Here is an 18,356-nt window from a genome sequence, read left to right on the forward strand (position 1 = left end):
CTGAAGAAGGGTCTAGGTCCGAAACGTCAGCCTTCCTGCTCCTCTGATGCTGCTTGGCCTGCTGTGTTCATCCAGCTCTACACATTGTTATCTCAGATTCTCCAGCATCTGCAGTTCCTACTATCTCTGTATAGGTTGTTTGTTGTTTAAGCAGAATCTGTTAGGTAGGTAAACAGACTTTGTAAACTAAATTATTTGCTAGTGTACCTTCATAAGATTTGCTCTGCTTCCTACAGTCTAAATTATTTGCTGACACAGAAACATGTCAAAATATGGCAGCAGGACAGTGAAGAAATTTGGAGGCACTCCATTGTTTTTGTATGATGGAATAGAATCTAGTTTTCATATTGTAAATGTCAAAGATGTCAAGTGTAAGTGCTGATTTCACTTTTTGTGCTGAAGAGTTTTATCATGTTTACTGCTACCTGTAGATTGCACCCAACTCTATAGCCTACTGTATGCAAGGTGCTATGATCCCAGCTGATGTTATTACTGAACAAATCATATCTAAGACTGGAATCTGGCTTGTTAGATCATATTTCTTTTAAACAAAGTGATTTTACACTGAAGTACAAGCATGCAATGCTGTAGATTTGGTTTTAACAATACAATAGAAGTTTAAGACAAAAAAGAAATGGTGATAAAATCAAACAAACTAAGCTATTTACACATTAAACACAATTTGAAGATATCAAACATAAAGTAAAATAAAATGTCATCTATCACAATCATCACTTTACATCACTCAAATGTCAGAGAGTTTCCTTCTATATCACATCCATAACTTTGACACGACTGTTTATTTCAATCCCTCATCTTAAGAGCTTGATACCTCTTCCTCGATCAGTCACACAAATGACCTTAAACTTTTGTAGCTTCAAACAACCCATTCAGGTTTCTAATCAAACACTTGCTGTCTGGAACTTTGAAACCAAAACCCTGACACTGAGGTAACCTATTTCTAAACGAACTCCTTTCTCCTGGAGAAACTATTCTTACCTTTAGCCTTAGCTAGATCTTCTGCAAACTAAAACCAAGAGCTTTTCAATCTATCCCCTTAAGCTAAAAAAATCAATTCCTGATTCTTCTAAACTGAAAGCAACTTTTTGATGTTTACTCTCTTCTATCATAAAACTATCATAATGCAAATTCTCATGATCACTCCAGGAGCTGTTCTCTCACACATACTGATTTAAAAAAGGATGGTTCCAGAAAGACTAATAAGTTAATTACTTGTTAGTCACCCTCATTTCACTAGTTCAAAATCTAACTCTAAAATAAATTATATTAATATATATGAAACACATCTTATATTGCACCGACAAACTTTCTCCCTTCATTTTTCACCTTCTCCTCTTCTTTTCCTATTGGGGGAGCACTATTAGACATGTTCTCTGATGGGCTCTTACTCTATTCAAAGCAAAAAAAACCTTAGGTCAACAGCCAGTCAGGAAATTTCAGTCTTTGGTTGTTTCACCTTAACTAAATTATTCCCTTGTTTATAATCTGCTGGTTCTGAAGTCTTCAGCACTCAACCAACACAAAGCCCAACTGACAATGGCACTGTAAAGGTCCTTTTGCTGATTCATTGACATTATTATCCCTCTTAAACCTCAGATTTACATAACAAAAGTAATTATAACTTGGATCACTCTCACTCCTTCTCATTATGGCCAGGTATCTTCATAATCTCCAAAGTGATTCATCATTAATCAAATTCTACTTTCTCTCACTAGCACTTGAATCTATGTTATTCCTGTGTTTTGCAGTACTACAAGACACTGTCATCCATTTGTCCTTCCAAAGAAAATTAGCATTTGTCATTCTTATGCTAAACAGTATTTTAAGACCTTCATTTTTCGAGGTGCTTTAATCATTACTTTTGTAGCTGTATGATTAAAATAACCCCGAAGAAGAATATCTCATCTATTTTAGGCTCATAGTTATCAGTAGTGATATTTCAGATTTTGTTTCTCCAGACTATTCTCAGCAATTACTGCAAATGCAACTTGTTATTTCCCAACATATCAGTGTTTTCTTTTGGTATCACTGTCTAAGCATTGAATCAGAATCGAATACAAAGAAGCATGAGGTGACACATTTCAGCAAAAGAGACAGGGAGAGGAAATACAAACTATATAATAACAATTGTAAAGATTACACAGAAACAGATGGGCCTTGGATATGTCCATGGATCCTTGAAAGTGACAGGTCATTTTGCGATATCAGTGAGCAAAGTATATCAGGCCTTGACTTTCATAAATAGAGGCATTCAGTGCAGAAACAGGGAAATTGCACTGAACGTCTATGAATCTCACAGTTAAAGGTATTGTGTCCCGTTCTGGTCACCACACTTTAAGAAAGATGTAAGGGTCTGTGAATAAGGTTTCGGAGGAAATTTACCAGCATGGTTTAGGGATAAGGGATTTAAGGCTAGGTTAGAGAACTGGATTCATTTTCCATGGAGCAAAGTTGATTGAGAAGGGATTTTATAGAGGTGTACAAGATTTTGTCAAGTGTAGATAAAGCAGCCAAAATAAGGCTGATCACACCAACCTGATGTGTACACCAACCTAATACAAAGACAAGCAGACACTGATTTAAGGTTTTAGGCAAGAGACCTGAGGAAGACCTGAAACTCACTGCCGTTAAGGATGGTGGATGTGGAAAAGATGTATGATTGATTCCAAAAGGGAATTGGATGGGTACTTATGGGAGCTGAATGTGCAGAGCTAGGGGATAGAGGGGATAATGAAGCTGACTGGATTTCACTACAGGGAACCGTCATGGACTTGATGGTTGAATGGTCTCCTTCTGTGCTGTAATACCTCTGAGAATTACTCCCTAGATTTAGCCAGCTGTTTGGGGATGGCTACATTGATCTATCTGCTTCTCCTTGGCTTGCCAGAGAGTTCCTGACTGCTGCTTTGCTCTGTCACTTGTCTTCTGGTCACTGACTGCAATCCCCAGTCTGGGTTGTGGATTGTGGTAATAGGTTATATTACTGTCACTAAGCACTGGGGACTTCATGGCATTGACAGTGGGTTTTCTTAAGTCAGACAATTGACAGACATTCAACAGATTCCTACACCGCAGACAATCACAAAATCAAGCTTCCTGCTTGGAAAAGACAAATATTTCACAACCACATTGAAAGACTGCAGTTTATTATTTACCATGACCATAATCCAAGGATTGTACATTTTTTAATCAATTAGAACTAAATATTTAGTATTTTCAACTTCAAACAGCTAATGGTGTCACTACTCGTCAAAATGATTTGAAGTAAATAGTTGCATAAATTACACTGAAACCTAAAACAAATTATTTTTCTTTAGAACAGAATACAGGGTGGAATCTTCCTAGCCCCTGAATGATGTGGGCAATGGTGAGAAAATTGGGAGAATCATGTGACATGGCCAGAGAGGAGCTTTGTGGTGTTAAAAGCAGAAAGTTCCATTTTCCACCAAATGTTAAATGGTGATACAAGATTCTTTTGATTGAGGGGTGGGAGGTCTATTTCCACACATTGATGTCCTCATTATGGTGTCTTCTCACTTCATTAACATGCAGTTTCTCATTCTCCTGCCCACCAGATTGAAACTAGAGGTGACATTTCCCAAAACAGAAGTCAGAGCAGTAACCTGGTGTGATCAAAATGACCACGGAACCAAAATTGGACATTCTACAGACCACAGTGAGGTTTTTCCACAAACACGCACAGAAATGGGATGTTTGACTACTGGCCCAGAGAACGGGCTAGAAATTGGGCAGTGATGCCTCAGGAAGATTATGGCGGGAGCTAGCCCTGTAGAAAATTAGAAATGGGCTAAAACTAGTCAAAAGTGCACAATACACGTTTGTCCGCGGTCTAAGCCAGGACCACAAAATGGGCTGGTTTTAAAACGTAAACCAAACCCTGTACGAGAAAATACATCAGCCATTAGGATGGAAACAAGAATTGTCATAGGGAGGCCAGACCCAGGCCAATGGGATATAGTAAAAGAGACAAATTGAATGGTTTGGGAACAGCTTATCGAGCAGGAGTGTCCACAGTCAATCCCCTTGATTTTAGCTAATGTGGATGATAAAATCAGGCTTTTATCACAACAAGTTAAACAGACTTTGGATAGAATTAATCTGGATAATTGGCAGGACATTGAGGTGGGAATAAAAGAAAATCAAGCAGACCATCACTTGGTAATGGTGCTAGGAGGGTAGGCCAGGACCAGAAATGATATCACCCAGGGAAAGATTGGAGGTGACATTAGACAGCAGAATAAGACCCTGTGCAGCAGTGGGTGATTGAACGGTTGAGCAGAACCTTGAGCAGGCTAAGAAAGGAAGATCAGTGACAAGCAGATAGGGCACTTATGTTGTGGGAAGAGACACCTCAATATTTCAAATTGTCAATTACAGCAAGTGACCAAGGTTTGACAATGACTGTAAGGGGACCCCAGGAAAGACCATGATAATAGTACAGGGAATCCCGAGCATAATGCCAAATCAGAATGGGTGACAAGTCTTTGAGGTGGAAAAAGTCAGCATTATCCAAAAGGAGCATGATTCAAATATGATGGCACCCTTCGATACGGTGTTGAGAAAGAGGGAAGGCTCGTTGGTACCATTCTGGGAAAAATTTCAGCAGACAAACAATGTAACTATGTGTCTCTACCCCGTATATTCAAATGAACCTGTTTTCAGATGAATGCCGTTCTAAATTGTACTGGATATATCCAGACCCTGAACACAGACATCACCAGGATAGTGTATGGGGAAAAGGAGACTATGGCTTCAAACTTCCTTAAACTACTATTAGTACGGGACCTTCACATGTAACATCCAAAACACCACCTCCTGTATTAGGCCACACATACCAATCAGGGTCGGCCTAATCGAGCTCATAGATATCCACAGCAGGAGTGAGAGCATTGTCAATGTCAGTGATGAACTCAGACAACGTTTAGGAGATTATTCAGAGGAAAATTACAGCAGACACGGCCACAATTGGGAAAGCAAATAAAGGTTTTTTTACTGTTATTCAGCAGATACAGCAAATTCAAAAGGGTATCAGGGAAATTAAAGTGTATATAAGTTGTTGTGCAGTACGCATTTTACTCTATCGAGTACTGCTAGTTACCAAAGAGACTTGAAGATGAGCCGTGTATGTAAATAATGTCTAATTTTCAATTAATTTGTTAAGTTGTTTGTATATAGTGTTGTTAAGCTTATCAATGTGCGTAAGGAAGATAGATGGTGTGTAGGATATTGTTTTGTACAATGGGAAGCCCAGATAATCAGAGAGTTAGGCTATTCATTTGCGATTTTATACATGCCTGTTGGAGAGCATGGTCTGAGTGTGAGATCCCATTTTCATCTAATGCTTTAAGGGACCAACAGGAGGGGGACTGTAGTTGAGTGAACACGAGTCCAAAACTGGCCATTCTAAATTGATCCGCAGCTGGGAAAATCAGGCCTGACAAAAAATTGGCCAAACGAAATTAAATAGCAGCCAGCAACGTTCGGCTACAGAGAACAGTAGAAACCAGGGTCAAAGAGGTTACAATGATTCAAGGGGAACCAGCTACAACCAGCCCAAGGGAGAAGTATCAATCAGATATTTTGGCTTCTTGACTGCCTGAGTATGGGAACTTTGTACAACAATGAAGAATGTTGGCATGATCCCATTGGATAATTTGAACCCAGCATGTGATCCCATTGGCCAAAGGCCACAGAACATTCTGGAAGGTAAGGGGTGAGGGGTGGATAATAGCACATACCTTGACACCAGCGCCTCAGCAATGGAGCTCCGACCACCTGAAGAGAGAGAGAGAGATCGAGAGAAGATCCGTCCTGATCTGCAAGACCCACCTTTCTGGGAGAGAAGCCATCCCTAAGTTGGAGAGGAAGGAGATTCTAACAGCCCAGTTCAAACATTTGGATTGTTGCAGGCAATATCCTTTCTCAGACAGATAGAGCCTGATAGACAATACATATTGTAGGAATTTGGGAAATGCTCACATAGTGTTTTAATAAGGAATATTTTGTTCATCAAATCAAATTGAACTTGGAAACTAAATTCTGTATCCCTTTGCCGATCTCATCAACAAGAGTAAAGTGTCCAAAGCACATGCAACTCTATTGACTTTAGCTCTCTGCTTGCTCCTGTGGCCTTGTATTAGTCACCAATATCTCAGGGCACACTCAATGGACAGTGACTACATGCAGTCTCCATCCACCTCCAGGTCCTCGACAGGCATGTGGGTGCCACTTCCCTCTATCCAACATGTCTGAGGCAACTGACAGGAACGGCCAGACTGCCAGCATTTAATCACATGCATGGCTGGCTTGAAAAATGGCACTAGTGCCAAGAACCCTGGGAGATCCTGGCAATAGCCAGTAGCTCCACCATTGACGAGTGGGAGAATGCACAGGGTAGGGTGCCAAAGGAATTTGGAGCATAGGTAATGAGGAAAGTTTAGAACAATAGCAGGAGAAAACTTTCTGGGTCTCATGGAGAGAAACCCTCCACGAAAGTCACTAAAATTGACACTTGGTTGACTTCTGGTAAGATTCAGCCCTTAGATTTTAAAGACTTCCGTGCAGCTGATTTTGTTAACATAAACAATATGAATTCAACACAAGTGATCTTATAGTTAATACCCACTAAGAGGAACGGAAAAGGACAGATGGAAGAAGAACCCCCAGCAACTACTCTTCAATTACTATTTATCTGATACACTGACTGGAGAATTTAATCTCTAGAGCACAGTCATGTTTATTGCTTGGAGTTGACCCATTCTGAACATTCAATGTCAAAGGCTATTCTGAAAAAGAAAACAAAGAAACAATCCTCAGTTTCCATTTATAATTTTTTTAATTGTCAGTATGCATACAATTCCTATCAGCATTGTCCATTTTAAATGTTTATATTCATATTTATAATAGTGTCCTGACTAAGGTGTAGGGGTGGAGATAAGGGAGTGATTGTAAATAGTTTGATCAGTTCACATAGACATCTCAATTTTATCAATTTACAATGCAAGATATAAATATTAGGGGAGAGTGGTTGTATTTAAGCCTATGTTAAGTGAAACGGCACCACACAAGTACCAGGGAATTGCCATCTCCAACAAGACTTCTCTCCCTTGATATTCAAAGGTTTTACCATCAATGAAACCCCAATAACAGTTAAGAAGTTTGACACCATCCAGGACAAAGCAGCCTGCTAGATTCGTTCCACATTAACAAACATTCACACCACCACTACCGTTGCTCAGTAGTAGCAGTCTGTACCATTTACAAGATGCTCTGCAGAAATTCGCCAATAATCCTCAGACAGAACCTTCCAAACCCATGACCACTGCCATCTAGAAGGACAAGGGCAGCAGGTACATGGGGACACCACCACCTACAAGTTCCCTCCAAGCCCCCTTTTTATTCCAAGATAAAGTTTTTCTTTCCTCAAAGACTGTCAATGCTTTGTGATGGCATAAAAAGATCAAAGATTTTATATGCTCTATGGAAGGGGTATCGAACTTTGGAGATGCTGTTTTTCACTTTATAATGTGGCCGTGTCTTCCATCCTCAGTGCTTTTGGCACTGTTCAAAGAAGTTTGTGGACGGGTGTTCAAAGGTCAGAGGCTCGGAATACTGCAGTGAGTAACTCATCTCCTGACTCTGCAAACTTGCCCACTCTCACTGAAGCTCAAGCTAGGACTGTGATAGAATAAATCCCACCTACCTGGTCAATTAAGAATGGGCAATAAATGTTGCCTATTCCCCTGAATGATTGAAAAAACACACATGCTTAGAGATGCAGAGTGCAGATTTCACAGAACTGCATTTTGGATTGAGACGGCACGCTTATTTCATGGCTCCTGGCATCTTTTAGGGGCATTATCTTTTCACTGATAAATGGTGCTGCTCTATAGTAGCATGCTGTGCCCCCTGCTAAGATATGATTGCTTTATTATAAGAGTTAGCCCCATCATTTTGGCACTAACTGGAAAAAAATAATTGAAATGAAAATAACAAAGAGGATTAATTTTTAGTGGCCAAAGAAGTCAAGTAGTTAATGATCCAGGACCGTGCGTCATCTATTTTTATAGAATGACAGCTGTTTCCTATGTTGCCCACCATACTTCAATTTAGACACGTGCTTTATCTCATTTTAAATAAAATGATAATATCTGATGAAATGTTAAATTTTAGTTACGTTATTTCATAGAGCTCCTGCAGTGTGGAAACAGGCTATTCCTGTCCCACACGTCCACACTGGCCCTCCGAAGAGCATCCCACCCAGACCCATTCCCCTACCCCTGCATTTCCCATGTCTAACCCAACTAGCCTGCACATACCTGGACACTATGGGCAATTTAGCATGGCCAATCCACCTACCTTGCACAGCTTTTAACTGTGGGAGGAAACCCACGCAGACACGGGGAGAATGTGCAAACTCAACACAGACAGTCGCCCGAGGGTGGAATCAAATCTGGGTCGCTGGTGCTGTGAGGCAGCAGTGCTAACCACTGAGCCACTGTGCTGCACTTTTTGCTTTTAGCTTTGACAAGCTACATGTCTTGGGTGCCAGGAAAATGAAATGGTCCAGTATTGCTGTGATTAATATGTGCCAAAATAACATTTAACACAATCTTTTTTTGACTTGCCTTTTAAATGAATTGCACAGTTGCTTTTCAGCTACCTCAGCTAGTCTCTACTTCATAAAGAATGCAAAGATTTACTGAATACAACACACAGTCATAAATCATTTTCAAACCGCGCTTTCACACCCTGCCATAGATAGACAGGACCTACTAATTACTCTGCTTCTAATGCCTGCTGAGTTCTCATTCTGACAACACATTAAAAAATAATTACAAAGTTGGCCTTTAATGGAATTAGTCCCTTGCCAGAGAAGCATATTAGCTTCATTTACAAGTTTAATATTTCTGACAATGCTGCTCATACAATAAGAAAATGTGCAGTCATTAATTCGTAATACAAAAGCAATATACTTGGCTTTTCATTTTACATGGGCTGGCTGCAATGCATGTAACTTCATTGTATTCAAGAAATTATCACCAAACTACTGACTAATCCATATGTCTGGATGGAATTTTGTTGAGTTTTGGGGTCTTGCCTATTGCCTGGAGAGTCGGTAAGAGAACAACATTGCCTCTTTTAGTGGAAGGCCAACAAGGCCTCAGGCCAGTCAGGCACTGGTGAGGCCAAGGGCAGGCCTTTCACCAGAATCAGGACCCCGGGAGAGGCCCTGCCTACCGAGAGCTGCTAGCTTATTAGCGGCTGGCAGCCTTTTGTTCAACTCGGTGGCACTGCTGGGGAGGCCAGGGACAATAGAGATGGGAGCCCCAGGATTGTGAAGTGATCTGGGTCAGAGGTGGTTAAGATCAAAGGGATATCGCAGGGTTGTGGGCAGAAGGGTTTGCAGAGATGATGGGGGCAGGGCAGAGGACTGACTCTCTTGGGCTCTGTCCTCCTAATATCAACACCTTTGATCAGAAACCGAGTGCCATTAATCAAAAACCTCACAGTCCCTGTGGCAAATAGACTGCATGGTTTTAGCTGTTGCAAATGTCACATGTCAACAGACCCCACCTGCCACTTGGGCTACTATCAGTGGAGTCGAGGCAGGGGGTTGTGGGGAGTTGCTGTGAAGCATTTAACTGGTAAGTAGTTGGCTGCTTCAGAGCTTCAGTTGGCAATGCGGTTGGGAGCCCAACCACAGGGTCTCCTTAATTCCAATAGAAACAGGAAAGTGGCTGGTTTCAGGTACCCCAATATTCTGCCCAATTAAACGCCCTCTTCACTTCCAAGCATGTCATAGGAGGGGGCAGCAGATTCCACCCTGTGTTGATTGTCTGATGTGGAGTCCTCTCCCAAAGAGGTTAATCATTAGGTAATTTACTTGCCTCGGTTTGAGCTCTTATTAGATGCATGTAGATATTCTACCCCAGTATGTATTCCACTGGTGGCACTCGTAATTTTTAAGATGTGTGTGTGCATATGTGTGTGTGTGTTTCTGAGAGTCTGTGTCAATGTATATGTAAAGTATGTGTTTCTCTGTGTGTTTGTGCGTGTGTGTGTTCACTACTCACTAATTTGATCTAGAAATGGAAAATGTGTCTACAAATGATGATTATAAGAGAAAATGACAGGCCAACCAGAAATATGACATACTCACCAGGCTTCCTAGCTCAGCAGGAGCAAATGTTTTGAGACAGAAAACACATAAACAAAATTCAGTGTTGTCAGTCTCCCGTCCTTATTTTTCTTTCATCAAGATGATGAATGTTCTTTTTAGGAAACGCATCACTTCCCATTTCACACAATCATTATCAGTGCTAAGTCAAGCTCCCAGGATCAGAGTCAACCTTCCTCAATCCTTCCCCATTTGATTAAGTCACTTATAACATTTGAGTGACCTTGCAACTTAAGGCAGCTTTGTGCTATAGGGCTGTGTCCGTTACAGTCTGTTTTAAATTATCCCATCTCATTTCATGAAGAGATCCTCGCAGCCAGTAGACTGAGAAAAATTCCAATTCCATCAGTTGGTCTGGATTTAAAATCAAATCCTAGCAATTTACCCACTAATTTAGGTAACAGCTGGAATCTTGCACACAGTCACTCACGCCACACCCACATTCAGCTTGATTGATAACAAATTATTAACTGCAGTGTCTTTGGATCCACCCAATCTTACGCCACTTCAGGGGTAACTTTTCTACTTACTCACATCCTAAGTTTACATTGAGGTAGAATTTCCAGACTCCAGAACAGCCTCCCCTGGTCTCCTGCCATAACTTTTCGATCACAATTGAAAAGGCCAGAGGAAAGGGGTAAATATTTCTCCAGAGTTTCTGTGGGTTTCAAGGGGAGAAATTGGATGTATCACTGAAAAAACTCTATCTCAGCATGTTTTCATTAATATGTAGTTAAACACTTCAGCAACATAGATGATTTTGATGTATAGATGTAATGGTCGTCCCCTATCTGCTAAAGTATTATCAGCTTGCACAACTGTTTTAAAAAGAACATCACAAAGCGCAGTTTTTTCTGGATTTGAAGAAATTGTGTTTTTCTTTTTGGTTGCTCAACACATTCATGTTATTATAATATTTACATTGCTGACAACAATGCAGGCATATTGTAAAATAATTCAGTTCATAGAACTGCATTTGTTGCAGTTAAGTGGCCAATTCTGACGTATCAGATCTGAACTTTACAGTTTCAAACCTAAGTGACTTTACCCCTGAACACACTGACCATTCCATTCATGACACCAGCTCACTCAGAAAGCCAGAGGCAATTACTTTGAGCCTGTTAGAAAGGAGACCAATCAACCTTGAAGCACAGATGGACAGGATGCAGTTTACCACCAGCTTGAAATTCTTCAGGATAAAGAAAGATGAAATGATCACGATGAGCAGACGCAGGGTGACGGTGAAGTAGGACCCTGTTTAGAATAATTGGAAAATTTAAATAACCGTTCAGGATGATGATGCATGAAATTTCATCATCCATCCTTAAAATGGCTGCCTATTGAGTTCCTTTATTTATTAGTTGGAAATTGAGCAGAGATCAGTGCAACAAGTGGTGATACAGGGAAATAGTTCATCTCCAACCTGCATCTCCACGACGTAAGACTGCTGAAATCATTCTTCTTCTTCCTCACAAAGAAGATGGGCAAAGCACATGCTTATATCTGTGTCAATAGCTAGATTTTTGCTGAAACAAGTTGTTACTCTGTCACAACTGCACATCAGACATGGCTGGCTAGGAGACTCTCCCACTCCTATTGCCTGCCATAGGCATATTGAAGGGTATAATGAGGTCAGCCAACTGGACATCATAGAATGAGTTCCCTGATTGAGGCTATTAGTCTGGTCCAATCAGGGAATATTGGTTGACAGATAAAAAGGGAGGTGTCAGAGATACTGACACTCTGAGAGCTGACTCTGAAGAGGCAGTAATAAAGTCAAGAACTATTCCATCTTCTCTCCCACCTATCAACCTGTCCATCTTCTCTCCCACCTACCCACCCCACTGACCAATCCCACCACTCCCTACCTGCATCCACCTATCACCACCCCATATACCTTTCCCCAGCCCCACACCTCCTCTCTATTTATTTCCCACCTCTCTTCCCCCTCCCCATTTCTGAAGAAGGATCCCAACCCGAAACGTCAACTTTCCTGTTCCCCTGATGCTGCCTGTCCTGCTGTATTCCTCCAGCTCCACACTGTTGTCTCTGACTCCAGCATCTGCAGTTCGTGCTATCTCTAAATAAAGGGTAATTTGGTGACAGTTAACTGTGGAGTTATTTCAAAAAGATTAGCAGGTTGATAATCAACCTGTTTGGCCACATCGTGAATACCTTTTTCTGAAGCAGTACTTAATTTTTTTAAAATTTCAAACTCTACTTTATTCATAAAAAATCTGTTTGTATATGTACATTGTCAAATAGTTCAGTTCTGCATAGTTGCATATCAAGTAAATAAACAAAACATTGGACTTTTACTCTATCCAAGAACCAAACACCTCTCTTACACATACGATGCTATTACTTACATATATTAAGCCACAAAGAGGGTCCGATAACTGAACAGACCCCCATTTAACCTTCAATAGGAAGACCTCAGACAGTGGTCATTCCTGAGATGTTAGCCCAGAGCAGGGACTCTATCATTGTACCACCTCTGCTGAAGTCATTAGCTCACTATGAACCAATCACCTCTCAATGCATCTAACTCTGATAGTGTAAAAATCAGGGAAAAATGGGTAAAATTGGAGGCATTTTAGTATACAATGTGCAGCAGCATGAATATTCAAATAATCAAATAGCTGTTCTCGTTCACATGTTATTATTTATATGGTAATGAGTTTAATACATTATTGCAAATCCAAATACAGCTCTAGGGAGTTTCAGCTTGGTCCATATTTAATTTATATTTTTCATGGCTCCCAACCAGAGGGACTAATTTTTTTCACAGCATGTACTTTAAACTGCATTCCAACAAATCATCAAAAAAAGCATTTAAATCCCTCTAACAGAAATCAACATTAAATATCAAACTCCCTTCATCCCCCTGTTCCTCAATTCCAAAAGGAACAAGAGCATTTAAGCATGGAGGCAATAACATTACCAAGTCATGACAAATTTATTTCTAAAATTAGGGAATCACATTTAATCAGCTAGATTAAGGTTCTGCTTTCATAGAATCCCTGCAGTGTGGAAACAGGCCCTTCAGCCCAACGAGTCCACACCAACCCTCAGAGCATCCCACCCAGACCCATCCCCCTTTAACCCACCTCATCTAGGAATCCCTGAACACTATAGGCAATTTAGCATGACCAATCCACCTAACCTACACATCTTTGCACTGTGGGAGGAAACCAGAGCAAACCCACACAGACACAGGGAGAATGTGTAAACTCCACACAGACAGTCGCCCGAGGGTGGAATCGAACCCGGGTTCCTGGCGCTATGAGGCAGTAGTGCTAACCACTGAGCGACCGTACCGCCCTGAAATAATGTCAATTATTTGGCTTTCTTGTGAGGTCAGCAACTGTTCAAGTACATTGGACTGCCCTTAAAAGTGATTTGCTACCCAGGTACTTAATTATTGAGGGCTTTCCTTTTGCAGAAGCATAAATAATACAAATATTCTCAAATTCAGTTGGTTAACCTCTTTCAACCATAAACTTTGCTTTGTGAATTGTAATCAGCCAATGTTCTACCTGACATTCTAAATGCTTAGGATGGGTAATACATTTATAGGAGTATTGAATATCAACAGATCATTAAATCAGAGCAGGAGGTCCGACACTTTCATATTGAATTATAAAAATTTGATTACTGCCAGCTATTACAAAGTTCATAGGAATAATTAAAGCAGTTATTAAAAAATCATCCGGCTCATGTCTATGATGATTGCTGTTCTTGCTATTTTTTTGTTCAATTGTTTTACCTTGACCTATTTCTAATTTCTGTATATATTGCAGGAGTAATTCTGCCATTCTACAATTCCAGCTGGCAACTGTGCCCCCTGGAAATGGGGATTGGGGTTGTAGTAGCCTATCTTAATAGACTGTAAACCTTTCAAGGTGGGACTGCAAAATGAGCCCTTTTTCCTCCTTGTTTGTCCTTTCCCTAATCCCTGCCCTGCTCTTTTCTGTTTAAATAATTTCTCTTAAATGAGAAATGTAGTTATATTTTCTGGCATTTTGGGTATTTTCTTCCCATTCAGAAAAAGGGTTTGATGCAAACATTGGACCTGTTTTATATCACAAGAGTATCAATCGCCATTTGCTGATGGTTCTCCTTAATTCTTGTCCCAGTTCAACTGGATGGAAAGTACCCACAAAGCTCCTGAAAATCAAATAATGGCACAGTGTGGAGCAGCCTCTGGATCCTGAGTGTATCGGGCAGGCAACAGATTATCATCTCCTCAACCAGTTAAATTTAAAAGACTGGGAAATGACAGCTGGAGGACAGAATATGAAGGTGACTTAAAGGGGTGAATTTGATATTGAAGCACAGAAACTGAAATAAAAATTGAATTGAGAGAGAGAAAGGGGAGACTGGTAGGAAAAATTTTAAAGATATATAAAATTTGACATAAAACATTAGAAGAAATCAATGCTTGAAGGAGTGAGACACCACATTCAGGGACCGCTAACAACAACTTTTTCAAAAAATGACTTGCCTTGATATAGAGTTTTTCACAACAACATCACATCCCAAAATACTGTAAAGTCATTTAAATAGTTTTGATAAGTTATCACTCTTGTAAAGTAGGAGACCCAACAGTCAATTTGTGTGCTGCAAACTCTTACAAATACCAATGAGATCGCGGTCAGATCATCCTTTGTTTTGATGTTTTTTGAGAGACAAATATTGCAGGATACCAGGATAACCCATTTGCTCTTTCTCAAAATAGTGCCGTGGAATCTTTTACATCTACCTGTGAGAACAGACAGTGTTGAGATTTAACATCTAATGCAATCACCACTGAAGTTTTCTTCATCACTCCTTTCATGCCTGATTCATGCGTCTATCTTTGCTGATGTCTGAGTATTTGTATGTCTAACTTGCACTGTCTACTTAGTGTGCTACTTCTCTCCTTGCTCACTCATTGTGCACCTCTTTCATTTTTCTCTGATTTTGAAGGAGAATGTCCTGTGCTTCAAAATATTTGTTCAATTAGTTGCTGGGCAAAATCATGCTCACTTTTCTAGCAATTATCAATTGAGGTGGGATGGCAATTCCTCTTTCATTGGTGTCACAATGCAACATGAAAATCCTCCTTTGTTGCTTGAAACTTAATGATCATTGATTTGATAGTACAAATCATATGCTCCATCAGATCGTTTGGGCATGGATACGGGAAGAACGATGTGGTGTGGTTCACTCCCCATTTAGTGCACATACCTTGAAATGGTTATTAGTATACTGTAGCCCATTGTCAGATGCATCTCATCTGGAATAAACTGAAAAGAAAACATTCATTGTGTCAGTATCAGTCTTGATCATTGTCTTGCTAAATCACTAAACAATGGAAAATTTAGAGAAGTAATCTGTCAAACTGTGAGTGTGTCACTTTTATTACATCGATCCAAGGTGTGGATGGAACATTGTGTGGATGTAAAGGCTCCCTGATTTGCTGGGGTTAGTAAATTTGGCACACATCATTGTACACATCGTGTGACATTGAACATCCCTGGCCAGTACATAAATTCATGTCTCATCATCTTGACTGTTCAATTCCCAGATATACCTGGTATAACATGGACATGATATCCTGGTGGATTGCCTTTTCATATTAGGACATGTCTGTCCTTGAAAATGGCTGTCATGAGATATGATTTTTGTGTCTGCATGGTCAAAATGAAGAAAACTTCTCAGGTACATCCTTAATACTGCCAGGTCATCTCTGGAGACTGATCTTTTGCAGATCTTGCAGTTGCTCATCTTTGGCCAATTGTTCGCACTGGTACCAGCCAAAGTGCAACAGCTCAACCTTGAAAATGTCTTCAACTTTGTAGTCAAGATCAATGTGTAGATCAAGAGGCATATCTTGGTTGTTGTGTGGGTTGGGTAAACTGTTCTATGTGTCAGACACGATCATCCTGATATCTTGTATTTTACTCCAAAGTTATAGCCTAGCATCTTGATGAGTAGATGCTGTAAACATAATGATACACTCGTTAGTGGCTTGTGGCATTTCATCTCTAACAGCTAATGATCCGTTTCAACAATGAATTTCTTGCCAAATAGGTATAATGTGAAACAACATGATGTCTCATGCACTGTGTTGGAATATTTGGCTCGCACAGATGGCAGAGCTTTTGGACCAAAGGCAATAGGTTTATCATCTTGTAAAAGTCATGCACTGAGACCTTTTCCTGTGCTTTCATGTTAAGAATTATGTCTTTCCTAAGGTCATCCTATCCCAGGAGGCAAGATTTTGCTGACAAGAATCTTGCTCTGTAAAATTTAGGATTCAAGTCTCCTAGCACAGATATTTTGTGTGGACGCTTTTCAAGTGAAAGGTTGTGGTGCTTGGATCTGGGCATACTGTTATGGTGTCATCTTGCTTTAAAATACATGCGGTGGACTTACACCAATCTGGCCAGTGGTTGACCTTCAGAATTATACCATTTCGCTCCATTTCATTCAGTTCTGTTTGAAGCTTATCCTTATGCTGCACTTCCTTGGGGGGTATCAATAAATGAAGTTGCATCATCCCTAAGGTGTAATATACCTTTAAATTACTAAGTGCATTGAATGTATTGGGGTACAGGTGATTGAGACTCTTGGCTGATTTGATTGTGTCATGTGTGGTTTGTTTTGTACAGTGAGTGTGATTTGAATTTCATGAATTGGGACAATACCAAGATCTGTGCATTCTGGTAACAATGACTATCACTAGAGGAAACATTCTAGGGAAACAAATGGTGCTAAAGGCTGAAAAGTCTGAAAGATTGCAAGTAGTTACAGAGATACTGGATGCGCTGGTAAAATATTTCCAAGAATCCTTTGAGTCATAGAGTCATAGGGATATATAGCATAGAAACACACCCTTTTGTCCATTTTGTCCATGCTGACCAGATATCGTAAATAAATCTGGTCCCATTTGCCAGCATTTGGCCCATATTCCTCTAAATCCTTCCTATTCATATACCCATCCAGGTGCCTTTTAAATGTTGTAATTGTACCAGTCTCCGGCAGCTCACTCCATACACGCACCACCCTCTGCATGAAAAAGTTGCCTTCAGATCTCTTTTAAATCTTTCCCCTCTTACCTTAAACCTATGGCCTCTAGTTTTGGACTCCCCCACCCCCCCACCCTGGGTAAAAGACCTTGTATATTGATCCTATCCATGCCTTCACAGTTTTATAAACCTCTACAAGGTCATACCTCAGCCTCTGACACTGCAGGGAAAATAGCCCCTGTCGATTCAGCCTCTCCCTTTGGCTCAGACCCCTCCACCTTAACAACATCCTTGCAAATATTGTCTGAATCCTTTAAACTGTCACAACATCTTGCCTATAGGAGGTAGACCAGAACTGCACACAGTATTCCACTAGTGGCCTAACCAATGTCCTGTACAGCCACAACATGATCTCCCAACTCCTATATTCAATGCACTAAGCAATAAATGCAAGCGTACCAAACCATGAACCTACACTCCAAGGTCTCTTTGTTCAACAACACTCTCCAGGACCTTACCATTAAGTCTATAAGTTCTGCCCTAATTTGTCTTTCCAAAATGATTTTGGAAAAGCCCCAGAAAATTGGAAAACTGCCAATGTAACAGCCCTGGTCAAAAGGGAGAGAGATAAAAAGTTGACTTTGTATCTGCCATTAGGAAAATGTCTGAATCTACATAAAGGATACAATTGTAGCTCATTTAGAAAGCTCAGGCAAAGTTAGCATAGCGTCCTGGAGGAAAAGCATACCTGACAATATTTTTGGAGCTGTTTGAGGAGGTAAAAAGCTGGATAGACAATGGGAAGCCAGTAAAATATTTGGATTTCCAAAAGGTGTCTAATAAGTGGTACCATTTAAGATAAGAACCCCTGATGTTGGGGGTAGAACATAGAATGAAGAGAGGATTGTCTCCCAAATAGAAGAGAAGTAGTTGGGATAAAGGGAGCATTTTCAGAATGGCAATCTGTACCGACTGGAGTACCTCAGAAATTAGCACAGAAACCACAATTATAGAGTCACTGCGTCATACAGCATAGAAACAGGCCCTTTGGCCCACCACATCTATGCTAACTAACAAGCCAACTACAATAATCCCATCAGAGATAGTAGGAACTGCAG

General features: G+C 40.4%; 1 protein-coding gene across 1 annotated transcript in view; it reads left to right on the top strand.

Moving 5' to 3' along the window:
• Positions 1 to 18,356, top strand: part of LOC109929184 (neurexophilin-1-like) — a 75,600-nt gene that overhangs the window by 35,966 nt on the left and 21,278 nt on the right. The window lies entirely within an intron of this gene.

Source organism: Rhincodon typus, chromosome 30 (genome assembly GCF_021869965.1).
Source record: "Rhincodon typus isolate 14 chromosome 30, sRhiTyp1.1, whole genome shotgun sequence".
Classification (NCBI taxonomy): domain Eukaryota; kingdom Metazoa; phylum Chordata; class Chondrichthyes; order Orectolobiformes; family Rhincodontidae; genus Rhincodon; species Rhincodon typus.